This window comes from Vicugna pacos, unplaced genomic scaffold (assembly GCF_048564905.1).
Source record: "Vicugna pacos unplaced genomic scaffold, VicPac4 scaffold_19, whole genome shotgun sequence".
NCBI lineage: Eukaryota > Metazoa > Chordata > Mammalia > Artiodactyla > Camelidae > Vicugna > Vicugna pacos.
Window position 1 is genome coordinate 25,801,125 of NW_027328740.1, and position 17,518 is coordinate 25,818,642.

General features: G+C 47.5%; 1 protein-coding gene and 1 long non-coding RNA gene across 3 annotated transcripts in view; both read left to right on the top strand.

Moving 5' to 3' along the window:
* Window positions 1-3: 3 nt before the first annotated feature.
* LOC140693339 (uncharacterized) lies at window positions 4-8,551 on the top strand. Its single transcript, XR_012069088.1, has 9 exons — window positions 4-81; window positions 416-575; window positions 1,669-1,756; window positions 3,487-3,615; window positions 3,959-4,091; window positions 4,479-4,532; window positions 4,807-5,003; window positions 6,772-6,881; window positions 8,277-8,551. It is a non-coding gene; the product is annotated as an uncharacterized lncRNA (long non-coding RNA).
* An 8-nt stretch (window positions 8,552-8,559) lies between these two features.
* The window catches only part of LOC140693333 (uncharacterized), a 41,762-nt gene continuing 32,803 nt past the window's right edge, over window positions 8,560-17,518 (top strand). The window contains exon 1 of one of the 2 annotated variants that reach the window (XR_012069057.1): window positions 8,560-8,829. The gene's annotated coding sequence lies outside the window, so the exon portion shown is untranslated. Of the gene's footprint in view, window positions 8,830-16,109; window positions 16,253-17,518 lie in introns of those variants that run through there. The other variant, XM_072957267.1, reaches the window with a different exon arrangement.

Genomic DNA, 17,518 nt, shown 5'->3' on the forward strand with positions numbered 1-17,518 from the left:
ACAGGTCCAGGGGGAAGGACCAAGCCTGTCCCATCAGCCATTCTATGTGTCTTGTCCTGGGACCCAGTGGATGCTCAGCATGTAAGTGAACCGACAGGAGTGAGTGAAGAGATGGGAGCATCTCATTATTGTGGCGGATCTCTGTCCAATGCCTTGAGATTTGGGGAAGGGTTTACGAGTGCAGAAGGGAGAGGTCATGTCCTCTGTGCTTTTCCTGAGTGCCCTGGCCTTACCCATTCCCCCAGCCCCCTCTGGGCAGCCAAGCCAAGGAGCTGGGCCACCAGGGGTTGTGCTGATCAATAATCCACCTTCACCCCAATTCCGGGGGTAGGTACACATGGTTGTAGACACTGGAGTCAGGTCCTTGGAGGAATTCCTCACCGAACTATGTTTTGGACCTTTTATTTTTCTCCAGAACCTCCAGCTGAAGAAGATTGTTTTAGACACATGAAAGTTGAGGACACCTTCTGTCCCCTCACAACCCAGGTGGGGCTGGGAGTCTGCTGTTTCTATAGCCGGTGGGCTCGTGTTGATTTGGGCATCCCTGTGCCTGAATTCCTGCAGTACACTCGGTGGTAAGGTTGGGGGTGCCTGGCAGGGAGGGAAGCGGGTTGGGAGACTGTACAGCTGGGCTGATGTTAACCTGGGGTGAGCGGGAGCTTGCTGATGCATGGCATCTCGGGGCAGGGAACTCTCCACACTCAAGAGGGGTTCCCACTCCCGCAGGGTCCCTTTGATCAGGGTGCTGGGCTGTCAGGGGACCACAGGGGTCCCAGTGAGGATTAGGGTGCCTTCAGGCAATGGGAAGTGTGGGGTCCAGTGGCAATTGAATTAACTGTGCACCCAAACCCAGCCCCCACCTCTTTCAGCCTGTTTCCTAATCTGCAAAACTGGAATGTTATTAAAAATCTCACGGGGTCATTGATGGGCTGGGAAAGACTACACAGTCAGGAGCTGGAATTCTTCTGTCCCCTGATTGTTTGCCTTCTTTCTGACTATTTGCTCTCACAAGCTCAGTCTCTCTGTCTCTCGCTCTTTCACTTCTAAGTGTCTCTCATGCTCTGGTTTCATTTGATTTCCAACCACCGCCCCTCCCCTCCGCCAAACTCCAGATGAGTGAACTTGATTTCTATGTGTCAGTTCCAAATTCCCAGGAAAGATGCTCTGTCACCTCTGGATCTGCTGTCCAACCCATGAGTTGTGGCCAGAGGAGCGAGTCCTTCTCGGACCAGCAGAGGGTCTCTGCCGAGCCCCCAGCCACCACTGTGGGAGCACATAGCTCTCCGTGGAGGAAGTACTGGCTGTGACCTTGTGTCACTAAGTGTGAATTTATGTCTTCTCTTGAACCACCTTCATCCTCCTAAACAAAGATGAAAATTAAACACTCCCGGGATTTGTGTCATGGAACACTCAGGTTGGGGGCTAATGGGGCTGGAATTTCTGCTGTATTTAAGGGGCTACACTGAATCCCCAACGAGAGCCTACAAAGGGAACAGCACCGGCCCCACCCAGCACTTAGGGCGCTGAGTCTGCGTGACGGTGAGCCAGGCTTCTGACCACAGCTCAGGGGTCTGGTCTGACCAATTAGCCTTTGAAACCAACCAGCTTTGGATTCCTCAATCCCACCCTGAGGTTTTACCTGAACCATCAGCTTCTGTATCTCTGAAGACAGATGCTGAGGACCCTTCACGTAAGCCGTTCGCACAGCCCTGTTCAGGCCTTTGTGCTGCACGGTCTGCCCGGCGAGCTGACCGAGGTTGGTATTTTACTGATGTTAGAAGTAGTCTGGTTTCCCGATGTACTGTTTCACTGAACAAGCAACAGAAGCCACTTCTCGCTGATAAAAGCAGAAAAGGGACATAATGAAAAGATACTGGGAGGGTGTGTGGAGTGGCCAGGACCGGAGCCAACCCAGGAGCTGTAGGAGCTGTTAGGGAGCCCCAGGCACCAGGCTGGGAGGGGTGCTACCGGGCCCCCTGCCACCCCAGAAGGGACCCCCCTCCACCCGACCCTCCACCTCACTCACTGCAGGTTCATGTCCCGGCAGGGCCAGGTCACACTGAAGCCACCAGCACACACCTCAGTTGGGGAGCTGGCCCCGTCTGAGCTGCGGGCGTGCCTGGTGTGGGGAGAGGCCCAGTTAGAGGAAGGCAGTTCCCCTACTGTTCCGAGTTAAGGTGCAAGTCAGTGCCCATCACTCAGGAGAGCCAGGCTGGACGGACCTCATTGTGGTGACTAGGCTGTCTGAGTTCACTTATTACTTTCTACGTTTGAGGGCCCTGGAGGGAGAAAAAGTGAAGGTTCTAGTACTTATTTTGTGTTTCCCACGTACCAGGTGTGGTAAACAAGCCACTTCAGACAAGGCCCGGAGCAACCACGTAAATAGGCCACGGAGCAAGTCGTGCAGTCAGGCCTCTGTGGTCCCGAAACCCGTGTCCCCATCGGCTCCATAGTTACCAGTGGAAACTAGGGGGATTTATGGGACTGTGTGCTCCTGTGAGGGCTGGGATATGTGTGTTTAAGTCCACATCTTCAGAAACTCGGCTAGAACCACAGCCACTGATTGCACGGTGTCAGAGGAAGGGAGGATTCCAGCCTCTGGTCCAGCTCGTGTGGAGCTCAGAAGTTCTTCCTCCTGTCCTGAAAATAACACCAAATCTGAGGGAGCTGCAAACCCACTGCTCTTCTTAGATCCCAGAAGACTGAGGGGGAAAGCTGCTTCCAACCCAGAGAGGTTGCAAAGGGAACAGCGGGCAGGCTTGGAGAGTCACAGCTCCCAAGGCAGAACCTGCTTTTGTAAGAACCCCGGGGGCAGGCAGATTTAACAGGTCCCTGAGGCCAGCAGGAGGCTCAGTGTGGGGAAATCAGAGTGTGACAAGTCCAGGGGGCCAGTCAGAGGGTCCCCATGCTCTTTTTCATGTATTTTACATCCAGGACCGTGTCCTGTTCTCAGAATGAAGGTCAGAGGATAACTCCTCATGCTTCCTGCCTGGAGAGGAGAAAATAACTGTATTGAAATACACCCAGAACATTCTGTTTCATTGGGGGAAGTTGTTTTTTGTTTGTTTTTTTAATGAGAAATTATTTTACCAGAGCCTAACCAACCTGGGAGAAGGGAAATCCCTTCTGTGTCACCCAAATTGGGGTGGGGGGAAAGAGACACACTTGTGGAGGTCACAGCTCAGGGCACAGGCTCAATGAGAACTAATCACAGGACTGCAGATGCCCTGCTCTGTCCCGCTCCCCCAACACCTTACCTCCATGTCAGTAGGGCCCGTGTGTAATAACAGGAATAATACTAACAGAAGTAAATGTCTCAGGAGTGTCTAGGGAAAACCCAAAGACAGCGGGGAGATGAAAACAAGGACACACAGGCTGTTTTAGCCTCTCACACCAATAGCTGTAGCAAACTACACACAGCCCAGCCCCAGTAGATAAACAGACAACCTCACAGAAGAAATTATTTATTTTGGTTCTCTTACCCAGTGCATTCCATGGTGCATCCTCGCCTAGAATTGAGTGGAAGCAAGTCCATCTCAGAAGGGACATAACTGAAGAGGGATGGCTTCCCAGACTCTGAGGGGCAGAGAGAGCACCAGCCTGGGTTAGAGAAAGGTGAGGGGTGGGGTAGGGTGTGGGCTGCCTTCTTCCCCATATAAGGAACCTTCCTGAGGCCAGCACAGTAGGAGGGAGGGCCATGGGGTGGAAGCAGCCAGACTTCATCCTGAGAACTGTTGGGATGCCTCAAAGGGACCATTCAGGTGCCCAAACTGGGCCCTGATTGAGGGAGCCAGTCGGTCTGACTCAGAGCCCAGGACTGAGGTGGGCTCACAGCAGGCCGGTATTACTTGGCCGGATCCATTTCACTTCTCCGAAGCCCTGTGTAAAACATGAAGCATGGACGGCCTGGTGAGCACAGCTCTGCCCTCAAGACCGGTTTCAACTCCTCTCTTCCCAGAGAACAGCATCTCTGAACCCGTCCTGGGTGACCTCACAGAGATCACCCTAGTGGCCCAGGCTAGTGACCGGGAACATGTACCTTCCTGCAGGCAAACCCTGACGTCCACTGATGCATCATATACTGGCAAAGAGTGAGTCACTGTGCATTGGTCTAACAGCAGAGACTCTGCCAAAGGCCCAAGAGGTGGTGTGTGGGACATGCAGGGGTGCAGGAGTGTAAGCAGTGCAAAAGTGTAACTGGTGACAGGGGTGCAGGGGCTGTGGAGGGCGCAGGCATTTCAGGGGATGTGGGGGTGGAGGGATGCAGAATTGCAGAGAGTAGCAGGGGTGCAGAGGTGCAGGGAGTGTAGGGATGCAGGGAGGTGCTCAGGGACCTGGCCAGGATAAGAAGGCAAGTGCACATCCTTGCAGTCAGCCTGACCCCGGTAGGCTATTGCAATGCTTTTGGGCGGCGGCGGCGGCGGTGGCGGTTGGGAGGCTGCCCGGGCAAGCCGATCGATTTCTTCTCTTCCCTGCAGCCTGGCCTGGGGTGGGGCTTGGCCGCCGGAGATTCGCCAGATGTTGCACTCCAGGTAAGCTTGCTCCTGGTAGGTGGGGCGGTTAGGTCAGAAGGCAGTGGCAGCGGCAGAGGGGCGGAGCGGGTCTACCCCTGGTGAACGGGTGGAATAGCTGCCTTGTCCCGGCTGCTGGGCCTGGGAGCGGCCTCTTCTTCCCCAGGTCGCCGGACACTCCTGTCCCACTCAGCTTGCTGAGTGCGGAGTGGGGGCGGGGCCGTTAAGGTGCGGGACCCACGGGGGGAGGGAGGCTGCCGCGGGGGAGCCGATCAATTCGCTCCGCTCTCCCCAGAGGCGGAGCCAGGGGCGGCTTCTGCTGCCCTAGAGGTGGGACGCGGGTCTCCAGATGAGCTTGCTCCTGGGAGGCGGCGGCGGAGGCGGCAGGGGCAGGGGATGTGTTCCAGGGAGTTGCTCCATTTCTTCTCTCCCCCACGGCCTGGCTTGGGGGCGACGTCTGCCGCCGGAGATTTGCCTCAGGTCCGACTCCAGGTGAGCTTGCTCCTGGGAGATGGGTGCGGTGCGGTCAGGGGGCTGGTAAGGTGGTGACTGCAGGCATAGGGAGGCTGCCCCGGAGGAGACTGTGGATTAGCTCCATGTCTGCACCACGTGGCCTGAAGGCGGCCTCTGCTGCTCCAGGTCCCGGGACACCCCTGTCCCACTTTGCCTGCTGGGGGCGGGAGGCAGGGTAGTCAGGGTGCAGGGGTGGCGGTGGTCGGGGGCCTGCAGCGGGGGAGCGGCCCATTTGCTCCCATCTTCCCCGCGTCTTGTCCTGGGGGCGGTCGCTGTTGCCCTGTGTTATGAGACGCGTGTATCCTAGTCGGCCTGACCCCGGGAGTTGGACTTGGTACTTTGGGGGTGGTGGCAGCAGCGGCAGGTTTTCCCATGGAACTTGTCCATTTGCTCCCACTTCCCCCCATGGTTTGCCCTGGGGGCGGTCCCTGTTGTCCCAAGTTCGTCGGACGTCCATCTCCAGGTCAGCCTGCTCCCTAGAGGAGGCCACTGTGAGGTCATGGGCAAGAGTGGTGGCTGCTGCGGGGGTAGGGGCTGCCTTGGGGAGCTGGTGGATTGGCTCCCGTCTCCCCGATGGCCTGGTGTGGGAGTGGCCTCTCCTGCCCCAGGTCACCAGACGCACCTGTCCCACTCAGCCTGCTGGGGGAGGGGCGCCCTGGGCGGTGCCTTTAAGGTGCGGGGGTGGCGATGGCGGGGGTAGAAGACCTGCAGCGCGGAGCCTGTCAATTTGCTCTCCTCTTCCCCGTGACCAATCCTGGGGGCGTCCTCTGCTGCCCAAGAAGCCGGATGCCCGTCTCCAGGTCAGCTTGCTCCTGGGAGACGGGCCCGATGTGGTCGAGGGGCAGAGGCAGTTGCGAAGGCCGGCTGCCCCGCCTAATGGGGCCACTTCTTCTCCTCTCCCCTGACCTGGCCTGGGGACGTCCTCTCTGGCGCAAGATTCGCCTGACACCCCACACCTGGTCTGACTGCTCCTGGAAGGTGGGCGCGGTGAGATCAGGAGGTGGAGAGGACAGGGGCTGCCCCTGGAGAGCTGGAGGATAAGCTCCAATCTCTCTGCAGGCCTGACGTGGGGGCGGCCTCTGCTGCCCCTCGTTCCCAGGTCACACTTCTTCGGGTCATATTTCCCCGGGGTTGCGGTAGGGTGCGGGGGCGTCGGGGTGTTGGCGGGGGTATGGAGCCTGCCGCTCGGGAGCTGGGGGTTTAGCTCCCATCTTTTCCGCAGATTGGCCTGAGGGCAGCCTCTGTTGCTCCAGGTCGCAAAGCAATTTCTCTGACAGCTTAGCCACCGGAGGTGGGCAGGATGGGCTGAGAGGGCTGAGGCAGCCGCCAAGGCAGCGACGGAGGGGGCTGTCCCTGGCCAGCTGGTCAATTTGTTCCCATCTCAACCTTTGCTGCCGCAGTTTCGCAGAACGCCCTTCTCCAGTTTATTCTTCTCCAGGGAGGTGGGCGCAGTGCATGCAGCCCGAGGTCTGGGCTCTCCCTTGGGAGGGGCAGAACTCTCTTGTTCTCCTTTGTCTTTATTCTTCAGCGAAGTGGTTACTGGACGCAATTCTTAATTCTGAGAAAGTGTAGCCTGTGTTATGGAAGAGCTGCTGGACAGTGAGGTTTCTGGGTGGATTTTCACATCAGCTGATGCCCCAGGCAGGCAGGAAAGCTATTACTCAGAGCTTCTTAGTCTGGGGTTGGGGATGGCCCCGCCATCCTCGCCATGCTTTTTAAAAATGTGTTACTCCCCTCTTTTTCCTAGGTGACATTTTAGGTTATTGGGTCTCAGATTGCTGACACACTCATCCCTGTTCTCAGACATCTTTTAAACTTGGGTGAAGTGATAAGTAGGGGAAGATGATTTACTGAAAGGTAAGAATACTTAAATTCGCATTAAAGCTACATTCTGTCAATCTTTCTAAAATGATTTTCCTCTGATTCTAAATCCACGACCTAGTGAATGTTGTACTCCTGTGTAAATTATTGAACTTCACATCACATTTGTTGAGTGGTCAACGAGATTTGTTAATTAGATTATTCCTGAAAGGAAAAGTTCAGGCTTTTCAGAATTCCTTGTCTGATGTCACCCAGGCAGTCACAGTAGAAGACAGAGCTGATATAAAAATCCCTCAGCTGCCTGAACTGCAAAGCTTCTGGGATTACTGATCCCTGAAATGCAGGTGACTCTTGATGATAATCTGGGGGATGGTTTAAATGATCAGATTCTTCCAGTCCTATAAATGGGTTCCGTGGCCCCAGCCCCGGGAGAACTGGACATAAGGGCCATATCGTGTGTGGTGGGATGGGAAGGCAAGGTGTAAGAGCTGGAATCACTGAGATTCCACACTCGCTAAACACCGTCTCCAGAGCCTAATTGTTGTCAGGTTCTGTTCTGGATTTGAGAGTGTGTTCATACATGATTCTTGCCCTTCTGGAGTCACTGCCTGGGTGGAAGTAACCTTTACATAGATCTGTGGAGGATGACATTTAAGTAGATGGGCTGTTATGGTTCTCAATGTGCCCAGGCTTGCTCTTCCAGGCACTCGTGGGACTAACGCGAGTCATGTTATTCACTCATTCACTGATTTATTACCCTTGAATTGATCACTCGTCCCACAGTAAGTGAAACAAGGTAACAGGAAGCTGAGTTTTGTCCCCTCTCCTATCACTGATTGTTTTTCAGTCGGGCGCCCTGTGTATGCATTGTGAAACGGTGGTATTTCGTGCCCAATGGGGCAGCACTGTCAGTTCTGAGAATCAGGGGAGACACATGGGTAGGACAGCACCCTGACACACATGGCACCCCCCATCCCGTGAGACAGAATTGTCGATGCTCAGGTGACCCGATGTAGACTGCGGTGCTAAACCTGAGCATGTTTAGTTATCCTGGTGGCTATGAAAATACAGACTACCAGTCGCTACCTCTGGAGACTCTGAGGGTGTGCACCCCAGGATTCTGCATTTTAAGAAGCACTTTAACGAATCCTGATGAAGAGATCTGAGTGTCCCACGGAGAAACACTGGTGTGCGAGGCACCAATATTGAGGATTCTCAGGGAACGATGTCTTTTTAGGATGGTCCATGGGCCCTCACTTTAGACTTTTGCCTTGGGTTTAATTGTATGTGTTCAGAAGTGATGTCTTTCAATTCCAGTGCAAGTCAGCATGCTCTGTGCAGGGATTTACTCTCAGTAGATGGCAAAAACTATGATTCTTCAGGTCACCGAGCTACACTGTGAACGATATTTTATTTTGGTTTTCTTTGTAGCAATGCAGAGTCTCCCGAGAAGAGATTTAGACTCAACAGCTTTGTGTCAGACTTTGGAAGACCGCTGCTGCCCAAGGTGTTCTCTGGCAGTGCAATGACGAATCTAGGTCCCTCTTTCACTGCTACATCAATGAAGTGGACCACTTGGACAAGGCCAAAGCTGGTATCCCTACCATAGCCCTTTACAGTGTTATTCGGCTCCAGGAAGCCATCAGATGCAGCAGGTGGCCAGAGGAGGAGCCGAACAGACTCATGAAATGTGACATCCCCAACTTTATCAACACGGACCAGAACTCTGCCTTTGTGGAAGATGATTTCCTGATTTTGTAACTACCGATTGTTCTAGAAAATAAGCCAGTTGCCCAGAACTCACACAAAGACTTGAATTGAGAAACGTGCTTTCTCAGGTATCTTTCTGAAGATGTGAAGTCTGTCTTTGTATGGAAGGAAGTCCCCTTTCACAAAACTGAATGTGTTTGTGTCTGAGAGAGGGAAATGGAGACAGAAAGACGAAGAAGCAGAAGAGAGCCCCCTCAGAAGAGATCTAGTTAAGGTGACTTTTTGTGCCTTTAAAAAACATTTGGGGTTTTAGGGGGAACAAAGTATTTACACTGTCTTATTCTCCTCATTGGAAACCTTGGCCCCGTCGTCAGAGTCAGCGGCCTTGAACGGGGGTTGCACGCTGCGTTTCATCTGGCACTGCCACTTCCACGCTCTGCCTTTAGCACGTTGCTTTGCCTGTCAGGGTTGCCACCCTTTTAACTGTAAGGTGAGGAGTCTGGAGTAGATGACCCACCCCAGCTCTGCTGTTTTGCAAATTTCTGATTTCGTATTCGGATGAGTCTGGGATACACCCAGAGCAGTATAAACCAGGCCCTACCTCCTGCCTATTGCTGGGGCATCCCTCAGGTCTGTGCCTTCTACTCAACCCTTTACTGAGCCCAGCTTTTGTCAGGAGCCCAAGTGCCTACCGGGATGGCAGGGGACTTGTCTTTCGTGGTCACGGTGGCCAAGAATTCTATTGGTGTGCTGAAACAACTCTTCTGAGATCCTCCACCCACCCCTGCTCAAACCTAATGACAGCACTACGGTTCCTTTCCTAGGAGGAGAATCAATCCATGGTGCATTTTATGACAATCCTGTCCCCAGGGATGCACGGAAGTTTATCAGCTGAGTGAGGGGAGGTGCCTCTGTGTCCCTGTATCTCTGTCTGCTGACAGTTCGCTGCCACCGGCTACTGAACAAGAAAAGTGCTATTCACCATGTTGTGTGTTTTCCAAATGTGTAGGTGATGGTCTTGTGGCTCGTGCGTGGGCTTTGATTTGGGATGGTGAAGGGCTTATAAATACCTCATCAACATGTATTCGAGGTGGCCTGGTGCCACACAGATTTGATTCATGAAGGCATCAAGCCTGCACACTGGTTTGGAAACAACTTGGTTTTGATCATTCACACTGCGTGCATGACTCGCTGCTAATCTCTGGGTGGTTTTTTCATTTCAGATTTATTCACCCCATGTCTTGCTTAAGCTGAAAAATACATTTATTTCACCAGAATATTCTCTGATTCTTTGTTTACACATATCCAGTTTTTTTAATTCCTTTAAAAATGATTCTGTGTTTATAATGCCTCCTAATTTCTATCATCTCTATGTTGCCAGTGGCCTGAGACATGCACCAGATTTGATGCCGGAACAGTTCCACCAAAAGAAATCCCTTTGCCGTAATATCTTTTGAGGAAAATATTATTCTTTAAGGCTCTAACAGTAAATCGTAGAAGAAAGCATGGAACATTTCTTGTAGTTAATACATGTTCATGTGAAAAGAAATGATATTTTCATTAAACAATGTTGATTTTAATAACTTTTACAAATGTGAACATTATTATTCATAATTTAAGTAACCAGATAAAACCACAGTTATTTATTATGAAGATTGAAAACTATTTACACGGTCTCTTAATTAGAAGTAGCTTTATTAGAAGACTGAAGGGTATTTAAAAAATGGAAAAATACCCATGATGACACCATCATTTTTATTAACTAAATATCAAGAACTGTGCAGGGATAAGATTTAACCCTCTGCAAACTGCCAAGTTAGCATGAGGTAGTTTGTGGATGCTGCCAGAGGACAGGACACTCCCCCAGGATCAGAGACAAAGGACTTCCTGCCAGCACAGCAGGCAGCCTGTGGTTCAAGTTCATATTGGTTCCTGAGTTCCTTTCCTATTGCTGTTGTAACAAAGGACCACAGACTCAGTGGCTTAAAGCAATACACATTCATCTTCTCACTGTTCTAGGGTGCAGTAGTGCAAAGTCAATGTCAGTGGTCTAAAACCAAGGAGTGGCCAAGGCTAAGTTCCACACCTAGGCTCTTGGGAGGGATTCATCATCCTACCTTTCCCAGCTTGCAGAGGTGCTCACACTCCTTGGCCCAGGGCCCTGTGTCACTGTGACCTCTGCTGCCACTTTACATCTCTGTCTCTGACTATATAGATATAGAGGAAGAGTCTTCTACATCTGGTATGGACCCTTTTTCCTACATGGACATTGTATCCCTATTTATGTGCAGATGAAAACCCCTTCCCTCCAGGGTGCGGTGGCATCAGCTCACAAGATGACCACTCTGGGCTTTAAGTGTCCTCTTTGTATTGTCATCAGGGAACTTCTCTCTCCATAGTTAGCTCTGTGTTAATTTGTTGTTATATTTTACCCAGAATTACTGAAAGTTTTACTTAAAAGGGATCCTAATTAGCTCTGTTTACCTGTTTCCAGAGCTGAAAGCTTCAGTTCTAGAGTATCAGTTTGACTTTTCCTAAAAATACATTCCAGTATATTTCTCTGGTGAAAGTCTCTACCCTGTTATCTATTGTCCCATCATTTCCTTATTTTCTTGAATATATTAAAAGTATTTTATAGCCTTTATTGGTAACTCTGATGCCTACATCACCTGGGGTTTGCATCCTTTGTCTAATGCTCCTTATTCTCATGTTATCTGTCATATAGTCTGGACATGTTGCAAGTCTAGAAATTCTTTATTACATGGCAGACATTGCAAATGAAAAATCCATGTTATCTTCCGTGAGAGCTTTTCTACCTTCCCGTTAGGCAGACAGTGTGAGGGACTGATCATGTCACTCCAATCAGGCGCTGAGGTGGATCAGGACTAAAGTGCCTTTTTTCTTAAAACAGCTTTGAGGTATACTTGGCAAAATAATTTTCACACGTTTAAAGTGTACAGCTTAATACGTTTTGACGTAAGTATATCCCCAAGGAACCATGACCACACTCAAGACAGTGAACATACCCATCACCCACAAAGCTTCTCTCCTGACTTTTGTTGTCCCTCCCTCCCTCCCCGTCTCTTCCCCTGGGAACCATTGATCTGCTTTCTATCACAACATAGTGGTTTGCATTTTCAAGATCCTTATATGAATGGATTCATGCAGTATCTACTCTATGTTGTCTGACTTCTTTCATTCAGTGTAATTATTTTGAGAATCATCTGTGTTGCTGTATTAATAGCTTGTTTGTCTTATAGTAGAGTATTGTTTAGTGCTGAGTTTTTACTGAAGAGTTTATTGTGAGCAGTGTTTGTATAGACCATCATTTCTTTCTGCATTTACTTCTTGATGGATGCATGGGTTATTTACAACTTGTGCTATTATAAATAAAATAGCAGTGAATGTTTGGTTACAAGTCTTTGTATGGACATATGCTTTTCCTTTCTAAAGCACCAGATGAGGAATGTCTGGATTATATGGTACACAGGTGTTTACCATTTTAAAAGAATCTGTTAAAGACTTTTCCAAAATGGTTGTACTATTGTAAATTCCTCGTGGTGTGTATCAGTTCTGGTTGCTCTACTTCCTTGCCAGCACCTTGTAAGGTCAGTCTTTCTAGCTGTATTCATTCTAGTATGTATGTGAACTAGTATCTCACTGTGGTTTTTAAAAGCATTTCTCTAATGACTAATGACACCTTTAATCAGCATCTTTTCATATGCTTATTATCCATCTGGATATCTTTACTGAAGTGTGTTTTCTGGCCTCATTCATTCAGGTGTTTGAATTATTATTGAATTTTGAGACCTCTTTATTCTGGATCAGATACAAAGAGAGACCTTTATCAGATATATGATCTGCAAATAGCTTCTGTCTATGGCTTGTCTTTTCATTTGCTTAGCAGTGTTTAGAAGAGCATTGAAGAGTCTTCATGTTCATAAAGTTCACTCTATCAGTTTCTTTTTAAAATAGATGATACTTTTGGTGTCATAGCAAAGAAAAATTTTCCAAACCCAAGGCCATAAACCTTAAGCCTATGCTTGTTCTCCTAGCTGTTTTATAGTTTTAGATTTCCTATTAAGATCTATGATCCATTTTGAGGTAAATTTTGTATATTTTGTGAGGTGTGGATCAAAGTTCATTTTTTTTTTTTGCGTATCACGATCTAATTGTTCCAGCACTACATGCTGAAAAGATCCTTTCTCCACAGCATCCTTTTTGAGAATCAATTGTCTGTATAAGTCTTGGTTTAGTTCTGAACATTCTATTGTGTTCCATTATTCTATTTTCCTGTTTTACACCAACACCCTAATTTCTGATTACTGTAGCTTTATAAAAAAAGTTTGAAAATCAGATAGTGCAAGTCTTCCAACTTTGTTTTTCTTGTTCAAAGTTGTTTTGGATTTTTGGGATCCTTTGAATTTTTATATGAATTATAGAATAAGTTTTTAAATTCCTTACATCCTGTTCTGCCAAAATTCCACCCATGTCTTTGGCTGTCTCCAAAGCCACATTTTCTGAAGAAGTCTCTCTAGATCCCAGGTGAAAGGAATTTCTCTTTCGTCTGTGCTCAAATCACATTTGATATTATTTGATTACATTTAATCATATTTGCCTGTATGTACTTGTCTGACCTTTCCAGCCATTTAGTAAATCTCAAAAGATTAGGAATCTTGACTTGGTTCCCTCTGTGTGCTGAGAAACTAGTTCTATGCTTTGCAGGAGTGAGACCTGCAGTAAGAGGTATCTGCAGCACACATCTAGCTCATTGCTTGAATATTGTCAAGGAATTCTGCAGATTTAGAATTGTTTATTGATTGTTGTCTCCAAGACGGCTCAGTCTTTTTTATTTCTATTGCTACTGCTGCAGTTTCAAAGAACAATGGGCTAGTTATTTTCCAAATATCAAATCATACTCTAATTGTGTTGTCACGCAAATTATGTGCTGCTGTGTCTTAACAACCTGCTTAGTGTTCACAGGCTCCTTCACTCATGGAAAATTTGGGAGAATGTCATATCCTTAGAGATAGCAATGCTGTCTTTGGCGACCTGAGCAGCAGTATCTGAATTCACTCCTGCTGTTTTTCCAGTGTCCCCTCTAGACCTCCTCCAGCCCTCCATGGGGGGCCCTGCAGTTCTGCCCTAGAAAAGCCTGTTGCTTCTCAGGAAGACTTCCCTATGAAACATAACCATGTCCTTCTTGTGGGGACATTCAGTCCAGAGACCTGAAAGCAGGGGAAAATATTTAGCCTGCTTTTGGTAGAACCTAAATTCTTCCATACTTGTTAGAAGCAATTTCAATGAGGAAACTGTTTTGACATCTAACAAATCAGCATAAATGACTGATGGGGAAGATCAGCTTCCCCATCCCACTCAGTCGTCATGTTGATGTGACACACACATTGGCAAACATTTTCTCCTGTGAGCAACGTAAAGTTCAAGACGTTATGAATGGCTTTTTGTTTTTATTTCTTAGTCTTTCCACATTCACTGTGTCTCGTGAGATTATATGAATCCTGCTTATTTTCAGCCCAGCACTAAACTTTTTAAAAGGATCACGTGTTTAAAAGGCTAGTGGACAATTTTTTAGAAGACAGAAATCCTTAGATTTTGGTCCCAGAGTTGAATCTTGGTTAGTGGTGAATGAAAATTCCCGTTAAAATTTTAAATTCAGTGATATAAAGTCTTAAAAATAGTTAAATATTAGTCAATTTCATTAAACACTATAAGAGTTATTTACCTTTAAGCCTGTTTCTGGGGCAATTTTGCAATGATTCCCTCCCTTTATCGATTCCCTCTTTATCAGAATCCTTGAGAGGCCCCTGTCATCATTGTCAGTATCATCATCATCATCATGGAACTGATTCTTCTGGAAGATTCTAGGAAAATAAAGAGATGGACGGGATTATGTGTAGGTCAGTGTGTGCATATACAATAAGAACAGCTGTCAGACATTAGATGCAAGATACCCATTTCATTTAGGGGAGAATGTGGTCATGAAATCCTGATATGGTGAATGAAGGAAGCGGTGGGAACAGGATAGTCAATGGAAAGGAGGAGGAAGTGAGTGAATTGGAGAGCATAGATCCTTGGTTAGTTGATCAGCACATTGGTGAGTATGAGGGGAGTGTGATGGCAGAATCATGTCCCTCCCCGGCCACAGGGTAGCCACCTGTGACATGTTACTGTACATGGCAAAAGGGATGACAGATATTTTAGTATTAAAAATCTTAGAGGATTTCTGTCTCCTAAATTGTCTATTAGTTAGCCTTTAAACCCATGATACATTATTATAGATTAGTGCAGGGGCACAAATAAAATGGATTCATATAATCTCACCAGACAAACTGAATGTAGAAAGGATAAGGAAGAAAAACAAAAAGTCACTTATAAGTGCCTTGAACCATAAATTGCTCATGAGGAAATGTTACACAAGGTGAATGTCACAGCCACATACATACTGCCTGAGTGGGATGGGACAAGGGGATCCTGAGATGAGACAATAGGGTGAGTAGTCTGGATTGTCCAGGTGGGCTGAATGTAATCACAGGGGTCCTTAAATTGGAGGATATTTCCCAGCTGAGTTTAAAATCAGAGGGAGGTGTAGCGATGGAGCAATGTTCAGAAAGGCTGCTGACCATGAAAATGGAGGAAGTTGAGGGGCACAAGCTAAGGAAGGTGGGTGACCTCTGTAAACTGGAAAAAAAAAAGGAAACATTCTCTTCTAGACCCTCTAGAAGGAAGGAACCCTGCTGGTATCTTGAATTTATCCCAATGAGAACTGTGTTGGATCTCTGACACCCACAGCCATAAGCTAATAAGTCTGTGCTGGTTTAAGCTATTAAGCTTATGGGAATTTGTTACAGTGGTAATAGGAAAATAACATAGTGAGTGGTAGTGTAAGGGATTAAAGGTCTAGGATGGGGTGTGGAGAGAATTCTGACATTTACACCTAAAAAACAACCAGGTGAAGTGGGAAGGTGTTTTAAGGAAGACCTACCTGGCAGGGCTGTCAAGCAGACTGGAGTGAGCGAATCCTTGGAGTTAGAGGAATCAATTAAACCTCACAAGGAAAATAAGAAATAAAATGTAGCAGGGCTTCAGTGTTAGTAGATGTAGGAATGGAAATGGGCAGAGAGATATAAACATTATTTTGAAATTAGCTACAGGTTTGATGACTGCATGTTTGGGAGAGTTAGCCGATGTGTGGACTGAATGCATCCCCTCAAAATCCATATGTCAAAACCTCATCTCCCAGGGTGATGATATAGGGATGCGGGGCCTTTGGGAGGTGATTAGTAGGATAAAATGAGGTCATGAGAGTAGAGCCCTCATGAATGGTATTAGTGTTCTTATACAGGGCCCCAAAGTGCTTGCTTCTCTCTCCTCTCTGGGCCATGAAGATAGTGGGAAGACAGCCATCTTCGAGCTGGCAATCCTCTCCCAGATACATTGACCTTGAAAGCCTCAGCCTCCAAACCATAAGGAATATGCTGGTTGTTTAAGCCACCCGACACACGGTAATTTGTTACAGAATCCCAGACTGACGAAGACAGTGGAGAATGCCACTGTGTTTTGCACTGATTGCCTGGAGAATGCTGAAACCCAGGGAAGTGGGCAGCACAGACGTTTACTCATTTAATCCTGCCAACACTGTAGGGGATAGAGTCTACATTTTCCTCGCTATTTAAAAGGTAAGGAAAAGAGGCACAAACAATAACAATGACAATGACAACAACAACAACAACAGCAACAATAATTTGTCCAAGATTCACACAGAACTCCCTGGAGGGAGAGTGAGAATTAATACTTATGCAGGCTGGCCCCAGAGCCCCTGCTCATAACTACTAAGTCAGATCACCTTGCTTATTTAATCAGTTTTTTTCAACTGTGATATGAGTGTACTGTGTCCAGTAACTTATAATTTCAAAATACCTCACTGTAAGGGAAACATTAGTCGCAGGCATTACAACCCACAGAAAGCTAGACATACAAAAATAACTTGTTAAGGCAAGATAACCAATAATGTTTTTAAATATTATACCTGCTGACCCTTTGCAATAAAGTGTTTATTTATAATTCTGTCTGGCTACAGAATAACATCATAATCCTGCATGTGGCTGGTGGCTCCCGTGTTGGACAGCACGGGTCTAGAGAATTTAAATGACTTGCCCAGCCTTGCCCAGGAAGCTCGTGGTGGGATCAGAGCTATAGTCTGGGACTGTTCCTTCCTATCCAAGTCCCTCATGGAAGTTTAGAAGCTTCTCCTTTGGTGCCCAGCTGTCTATCCGTACTTATGACATCTTGTCAGGTGCCCCGGCCTGCTCCTGAACATCAGCCAGAACCCACTTCTGCTCTTTTTTGGCCAGGTAATACCTTCTAGCAACTTCCATTGCCTTCTTGGCATCAGTTTTTACATGGAAGGGTAGTGGCTAGAGAAGGAAATGTGTCCACATGACAGGTTTTTCATAAATAAAGTAGGAGTGGTCAAGAGAAGAAAACCTCAGGAATACGAGTGGAAGCAGGTCATTTAATATACCAAATGCATACTTTCAATGTATGTTTGTGTTTCCGAGTCCACGCTTGTTCTACTCGTGCATTATAGGCCAACACATCAGGAGACAAGGATTTGGGGCAAGAAATAGCGGCTTTAATTTGTAAAGCCAGTGGAGAAGATGGTAGAACAATGTCCTGGAGAACCATCATCCCAAGTCAGAATTCAGGCTCTTCTTATATTAAAAAGGGGAAGCGGGAATGCTTGGTTGATGCAAACTTGGTGTATGAATTCTTTGTTGTTAGAATCCTTTGTTCTTGCAGCTCTTCACCTGGGTCAGATCCGTGTAAACCTCCAACAAGCAAATGTTATTTTCTATTCTGTATCTTGTTATCTTTATACGAATGGAAAAGTGATAATATCCTTCAAAGTCAGAGCCTTGAGAATAGGGTCTCCTGTATATTTC